This window comes from Mesocricetus auratus, unplaced genomic scaffold (genome assembly GCF_017639785.1).
Source record: "Mesocricetus auratus isolate SY011 unplaced genomic scaffold, BCM_Maur_2.0 Super-Scaffold_100008, whole genome shotgun sequence".
Taxonomy (NCBI): Eukaryota; Metazoa; Chordata; class Mammalia; order Rodentia; family Cricetidae; genus Mesocricetus; species Mesocricetus auratus.
In genome coordinates this window covers 48,621,865-48,630,280 of record NW_024429192.1, presented here as the reverse complement: position 1 = coordinate 48,630,280, position 8,416 = coordinate 48,621,865, and the positions used below count along the sequence as shown (strand labels likewise).

The 8,416-nt window shown below is 34.8% G+C and overlaps 1 protein-coding gene across 8 annotated transcripts in view; it reads left to right on the top strand.

Annotated features, from left to right (window-relative positions):
* The window catches only part of Zbtb20 (zinc finger and BTB domain containing 20), a 730,935-nt gene that overhangs the window by 294,195 nt on the left and 428,324 nt on the right, over positions 1-8,416 (top strand). The gene's annotated exons all lie outside the window — the stretch shown is intronic.

Here is an 8,416-nt window from a genome sequence, read left to right as displayed (position 1 = left end):
AACACACCTTTACATAAAGTAATATTCCACAACATAAACAAATGTAACACACCTTTGCCTAGTTAAAGTAATAATTTACAATAAATGTGTTTTATGTGTGTATATTCCCACGAAAAAATGGTACAGACACTTCCCATCATATTCTCTTCTTATGTGGTGTCACAGGATTCAAAACAAAACAAGGACTTGGAGAAAATCATTAAGCATTACTTTAATATTTATTGTATAACTAGTTATAATGGGCATCTATTACTAAAGATATTTTTAAATAAACACATTTTTATTACTTCCTCCATTTTTTAAAAAGGGGGCTGAGCCGGGCGGTGCTGGAGCACGACTTTAATCCCAGCACTCGGGAGGCAGAGGCAGGCGGATCTCTGTGAGTTCAAGGCCAGGCTGGACCGACAGCCTCCAAAACAATACACAGAAACCTTATCTCGTAAAAGACCAAAACACAAAAAAAAAGGGGGCTGAGAAAAATAAGTGACATTCAGAGGTCTTAATTTCACTTGTGTTGCTTCAACTCTAATACAAAGTAAAATAATTCTGCAAATAGACTGATTCACTTATTGAATGCTTCCTGAGCTCTAGGCTGGTAGTATCTTTCTTCTGAACAAGTATTAAAGGTGTCTGTGTGTGTGCACAGCCAGCTGAGTTTTTCTTGATTCATACTCATCCATGGAATGATGAAAATTACTAGTTAATCAATCAAAAATAATAAAACTAATCTGCTTCCTTGGTATTACTTATCTGACTAAATGACTTATTCAGTGTGCATGACAATTTAAAAATTCTTGGTCATTTTTCTTCTGCACAGATAATCTCTCCAGTACAGCCACTCCCATGTCTGTTTCTCCCGATCTCTGCAGCAGCTCTCAATGGCCTTCTGAAGTCTAGGCTAATCCATTTCCCTGATCAGTTGATCTTCTTGCTGGGCCAGTCTTTTCCAATTGTCTCTGCTGTAATTTTGCTGAATTTTCTGTCATCTTTTAATGTTTCTCATCAATTAAGAAAATACAAAATATCTAAAAATACATAGCTTTAGATTATATTCCCAAGAGAAAGCCATCAGGTTGCTGTATAACTGAAGGAGGGGTACTTGAAGTGTTAGGTTCCAAATAACAAATGAAGATTCCCTGTTTAAACAGACTTGAGGGGAAATATCAAATCATTTAAGTCAGAATCAGGCAAGAAGGAACTATATAATTTGAGGAACTATGTTTCAGAGGGGCCACATTCTACATCCTGTCTATAATAAACTGACATTTATGGGTAGAGGACAGATGCATATTAATTTAAGACAGGGAAATTAGAGCCCATGAGCCACAAGGGTTGATAAAATCATTGTCTTAATTTCCATGTTACCACAAGTTATGTTTGGTTTTTAAGAAAAAGGAAAGAAGGAAGAAAACAGAAGGAAGGAGAAGAAGAAAGAAAAAAGAGGAAAAGCATTCCTCCATCTGTATAAGAAGAGGTCAGAGGCCAGGGAAAGGTTACTCTCTATGCGTATACAGGCGAGCAGAACAGTTTCCTTGCATCTCACACATCTGGTTCCAGGGTCATCCTACTGCATGTGTATCTGCTTGATTCTAGCCACCTAGTTATTCTCTCTTTGACAGAGACGGAGCTGACTCAGAGGTAACCATATGCAGTTGTGGGAAAGTCTAGGCTATGGAACAAGAGTGTTAAGTAAAAATGCAGTAAGTGTCTGATCCTGCCAGCTTGTCCAAAGCTATAGTTCTCCATTTGCAGTACTCCTTCAGTTGGGAAGACTTAGTCAGGGAAGAGTATGTGATTATGTTATGTGATTCCTTTTTGTGGACAATATCTTGGTAAGGGGGACTCTAGCTGGAAAGATATCAGACAAGTTATTTGGAAGAATTATTTCTGAAAATATTTTAATGAGATAAGAAAGAACCTATATATTCTAAAGTGAGAAGATAAAATTCAAATCATACATAAATATCATTACCATTTATATATTGTAGTTTTCGTTTTTATGATCCATTGTAGTTCATGTTTTTCAACAGTATCTAAATCCACACATGCCTTGAATATGATGAGTATTGAAAAAATGGAAGGTGGCAGTGTTAAAAGGCAAATTGATATCAAAACAACCCAGACACCCATGCATGAACAGAAGGATATTCTGGAATGTTTTTCATCCTTTAATATGTGTAAAATTTTGATAGATGCTCATAACATGAATTTTAAATGAAGTAAATCTGATTGCCTCATCCAAAGATTCTTCTTGAATTGATCAGGTGTGGTAGCGTTCAGCTTTATCATAGACCCTTGTAGGAAGCAAACTCTTACTTTAAATTCAGTTAATTCAAAGTTAGTATGCATCTCCATATAAGAAAATGATCTCTGACTGATAGTTATGTTTTTCCACAGAAACTAGCACGGTTTTATCATGGTAGACAATACATTTCTAGGTATCATTACATATATATTCATATGACATACACACCAACACACTTAACTAATGATTAAGTAGAACATACAACTTAATAAGCATAGAAATCACTGTTACTGAAGTGTTAGTTGGATCCAAAGACTGTACTTTCAGGGATCATTTCTATAGTTCGTTAGTTAGATCCAAAATGTGACTAACATAAAAAATCATATTTAAGGCATTTTAAATGAAGTCTGCCTTAAGTTTGGCTAATACAGTTGATAGCCAAAAGATCAAACAACCCAAGAGTCTATCTGTGAACAAAGAGATAAACAAAAGTGGTACACACTAGGACATCATTTCCCTAATGGCTAAGGATGTTGGGCAGTTTCTTAAGTGTCTATCAGCCATTTTAGATTCCTCTATTGAGAATTCTCTATTTAGTTCTGTACCCCACTTTTTAATTGGATCCTTTGGTGTTTTGGAGTCTTGCTTCTTGAGTTCTTTGTAAATTTTGGAGATCAGCCCTCTGTCAGATGTGAGATTGGTGAATATCTTTTCCCATTCTGTGGGCTGCCTTTTTGTCTTGCTGACTGTGTCCTTTGCCTTACAGAAGTTTCTCAGTTTCAGGAGGTCCCATTTATTAATTGTCGATCTCAGTGTCTGCGCTATTGGTGTTATGTCATGGAAGCAGTCTCCTGTACAAATTCATTCAAGGGTATCTCCCATTTTCTCTTCTAAGAGATTCAGTGTCGCTGGACTTATGTTGAGATCTTTTATCCAAGCAATAAGACAACAAAGGGAGATCAAAAGGATACAAATTGGAAAGGAAGAAGTCAAACTTTCACTATTTGCAAATGATATATGATAGTTTAAATAAGTGACCCGAAAAACTCTACACTGAAACGCCTACAGCTAATAAACACATTCAGCAAAGTCACAGGATACAAGATTGACTTAAAAACTCAGTAGCCCTCTTATATACAGATAATAAATGGGCTGAGCAAGAAATCAGAGGAACATCACCCTTTACAATAGCCACACACAACATAAAATAACTTGGGATAGCGCTAACCAAACAAGGAAAGACCTATATAGCAAGAACTTTGATTTTAAAGAAAGAAGTTAAAGAAGATAACAGAAAATGGAAAGATCTCCCATGCTCTTAGAAAGGTAGGATCAACATAGTAAAAATGGCAGTCTTGCCAAAAGCAATCTATAGATTCAATGTAATTCCCATCAAAATACTGGCACAATTCATCACAGACCTTGAAAGAAAAATAATCAACTTTATGTGGAAAAACAAAAGATCCAGGATAGCCAAAACAACTCTGTACAATTATGGAACTTCAGGAGGCATCACCATCCCTGACTTCAAGCTCTATTATAGAGTTATAGTCCTGAAAACAGCTCAGTATTGGCACAAAAATAAGACAGGTAGACCAATGGAATTGAATTGAAAACCCTGATATTAAACCGCACACCTGGGAACACTTGTTTTTGACAAAGAAGCTAAAATTATACAATGGAATAAAGAAAGCATCTTCAACAAATGATGTTGGCATAATTGAATGCTGTCATGTTGAAAATTGCAGATAGAGCCATGTCTATCGCCTTGCACAAAACTTAAATCTCTTAAGGTTTAATTGACAAAAATACATCATTTAAAGATGTACATTGTAATGTTTTCATATATAAATATGTTGTAGTATGTACCAAAATGAAGCAAATTGATACATCTACCACCCTGTATAGTGTTGTGTAGTGTTAAGAACAAATAAAACATGTCTTAGAAATTTTTAAATACACCATCTAGTATTATTAATAATGGTCATGAGTATGTATAATAGGTCCCCATATTTTATTCCATCAATAATTTCTATGAAGTCATCAAACTTGTTAGTTATTGTCTGTGACTTTTATTTGTGGGTGTGTTCAATTATATTTTATCTAACTGAGGAAATATGACATTTGATGTCAAATAGCATATAATTCTAAAAGAATATAAAAGGTTGAGTATTGTAAAGATGATACTTTAATATTTTTGTTCTACGAAAAAGTAAGAAAACTCTGCTTTTTCATATGCAGAAAAGACTGTCTATGTGGCTACAAGCTTCTTGTTTTCCTCATTCCTGAGAAGATTATTAGCGGATCTACAAGCTATTTGACAAATTCCCATAACTAGCCATGGGGGTTTAGTAATAACAACAACAACAATAATAAGGCAATTTAAAAAGCATGTTTCACAAATTCACCTCCAGTTTATGTGGCTATTAGTTTATGGTGTGAAATATTAGGATACACTATAAAGTTAAATCAAATAATTCTCTCGAGTGGGGAAATTCTGCTATAGACTCTTGCTTTCTTTTCATTGCCTTTCTGGTTTTCTCTCAGCATTTATCATATCATCTAATGCCTTTGCAGTAGAAAGATCTTCCTCTGTGATGATATTTTAGGGGCCTGTGGAACAGCAACAAAATCTAAAGTAGTCTAATAAAATAATAATCTACTATTTGCTGCAGCAGTTATTAGAATATGTGTAGCATAGATTGTGGGGTCTTTACTTCCTAAGTCAAACAGTGACAGGACAAGATGACCATGCTTGGAAAGTTAAGACAGTCCCATTATATTCCTAAAGTGATAATTTCTCAGAAGCTACCTAGTACTCTAACTTTTATTTCTAGATCATGAGGTTAGAAACTGTGAATCGCATTTGTTAATCCTGTGGACTGAGAACCATTTCACAGTGAACATTTGAGGTCTGCCTAACAGAGACTGTCTTTGGTTTCAGCTTAGAAAATGTTTTCCAATTCCTGATAGATAAACAATCTAAAACCCAGGGAAGCTAGATGATGCTTTAGAAGTATTAGATTACACTGAATACCCGAGTTCAGAAGTGCATATGCTTTCTACTTCCCGTTGTTGTGCTTTCTACTTCCTGTTGTTCTGGTTGCCTTGCATGTGAATTAGCTTCTCTTATCATTAGCTTCTTAACCTATAATACTGTTGTGAGAATTAAATGAGGAGGTGATGCATAAAATTATTTCAACAGTGCCTGACACATGATTATTGTTGTAATAATTGTTGCCTATTGTTAACTTTAGTTTCAATGTGTTTAATTGATGGAGTGTCCTAAAGAGACTCATATTCTCCTAATTTTTTATGAGTGCATTGAAGCCATCACACATCAGATATGAGGGAAAATTGGCATTTATTTTTATTCTCATTTTTGTAGTATTGTTTATTCATCCTCCTTTAACTCCTCTAAAAAGTAATAGAAAGAGATTTTATACTTCTAAATTACATTTATAATTCCTAATATTGGAGGGAAACAAACACAGAACACTTACATGACAGCCCCTAGAATAACCTGCCCAGAATCTGGCAGATGGGACCTCATCCTTCTACCCAGAGGACATTGTTACATATCAAAGCTACTTGAACTGACTACCTTTTTAAATGATCAAGCTCTTGTTTTTAATTGTGTTTTCTGCAGTAGTGCAGTTTTGTGTTATCCTTCATTCTTTCAGTGTCATTCACACAGAGCATAGTTTCCCAGATTACTGATATCCTTAATCTCAAGCTACAAGACTATCATGCTGAACTACATGGAACCCAGTGATGCAAAGGCCTGGAACACTGGATCCTTTAGTAAATTGACCTGTTAGCTTTTTTTGGCAATTCACTTTTCAATGTTTCAAAAAGGACTGCACCATTTTATTTCTCCCTAAGAGTTAGAATAAAGAAAAGCTTATTTTCTGTTGTAATAAAATCAAAAAGTATATAGTTTCCCAAGAAGATCTACTGTGTGGTTGACAATTTTCTAGGAGAATGATTGTTAAAGGCTATAGGTTATAATGGATTTTCAAAAGTATCACAACTAAAAGACCATCTCTAACCTTGACTTATTAAAGGACAAGAATTGATGTTGCCTATAATTGCTTCCTGTGTGACTCCTATCTTCTGTTTGCCTCATTTACTGGTCCAAACAAGATTTTGCTCTTCTCAGACCTGTAGAATTAATCTCACAAAAGAAAACACTCCTTTTTTTTAAAACTGTTTAGCACATTAGTTTTCTTGGCTTATTGTCATTTATATTAAAAATGTATCTTAACAGAAAAAGAAGTACTGGGACAGGAAAAGATGTAGTGATGTTTACTTTAAAATAAATTAACAAAAATTTGTTGATGCATGCAGAATAAAATATGTAGTTTAAAAAACAAGATTTAGTGGTAGACAGGATGAGTAAGACCCATATTCAGTAGACCATTCTGTAGGTAAACAAGATTGAATCAGAAGAAATTCAAGGTCAACAAATAACCATTAGCACTTTATTTTTATCCAAGTCTAGTTCTGCTATAGTTTTGTAATTATTTTAAGAATAGATAGGTTACAATTATTTGTTCTCATAACATATAATACTTCACTTAATATAACTTTTATTACTTGAAATTACTAATTTGATTGTTTTAATTCCCTTCTTGCGCAGGTCTTACATGTGGTTGGAAGAATTAATGCATAAATAGATATTGAGAAAGGAATGAATTTGTAAGGGGCATTATTCTTTTATTTATTGGACCTAGTGTAATTACAGGGCCATATGCATCAACTAATAGTAGGCCTTTCAAATATATCAGGAAAGGGCATGCCTTTGATGGTTATGCCACCCATTCTCAGATCTTTCCACTTATCTCTGCATATAACCCAATTTTCATATTAAGGGTATAATGCTGTTTTCACAGAGATAAAGGATTTGCATCAAGACCTTGCTCAGATATTACCCCCTACTAAAATTACCTTCATCCCCCAGCTATGAGTAATTGCTTCTTCTCTGATGATCTCCCAGAGCATATTATCGAGGACTCTTTGGACTGAATTTGCTTTCAGAGTTTTTAGTGGTTTATTTAGTTATATCCATCCCACACTGCCTTCATTCCTGTGCTTTGCAAAATACCATACTGTAGATTCTTAAATATTTATGTATTAAAACAGAAAATTGTTAAAAGAACAAAATATTTTGCACATGTTTCAAATTCAAAACAATTGTATGGTACCTTAGAGTATTTATCTCAAGAAGAGAGATGAGAAACCCATTCCCAATACCACAGGCAGTCAGTTTCAACAGTGTCTTCAATTGAATAGACATGTGTATGATATCTTAGTTAGTGTTCCCACCCACCCATCCCCATAGCCACTGTTATTAATTAACTAGTTCAGTTGTTCATACAATGCATTCTGCTGAACAATTTAATAAAATACTAATTAATCGGATAACTTTTGTTCCCAGGTAGCTCTCTGAATAATAGGCCAAAAGGAACATGTAGATAAATGCTTGAATAGCAATGGGTCAGTGGCAAGATATTGGGGGCCAGCGAGAGGCTCATATAAGTCTGCCTTTGCTTGCTGTAGAATCAGAACCTTCATTTCCCTCTGTGAGTATTCTCATCTGTTCTCCAAATGAAGAGTTATAGGCATGCTAGCAAGTGTCTCCTCCACTCTTGTTTTCATCTTTGCCTTGTTTTTGGTTTTTTTGTTGTTGTTGTTGTTTTCTTTTGTTTTTTTTTTTGAGATGGTATTCATGCTGTATCCCAGGCTGGACTAGGAATATATCACAGTTGCCCTGCCTTTTAAGAGACATCTCCCAGTTGTCTTAAGCCATACCTGACTGTAGTTTTTTAGCTTACTCCCCTTTGTTGTTTGATTTTTTTCTAGTTTGTTTTTGTTTTCCTCTTCCTCCACTTTGTCCTCCTCCTTCATTTTTCCTTCTTATGAGGCAATGACAGTGTCCTGCTTTTTATAGCTTCTGCTGGCCTTGAACTCGTTGTGTTGACTAGCTGGCCCAGTCCTGGGGTTGGAATTAGAGTTGTGTGCCAATATGTGCAGTGTAAAATTATAATAATCTCAGATTCAAATCTGAACAAGCCAATCTGGATCTATTCCTCACATCCTTTTGTGCTATGACAATATTAGTATGAATTGATTTGAGAGTTGGAAGACAAAATAATTTTCAAAGTCTTT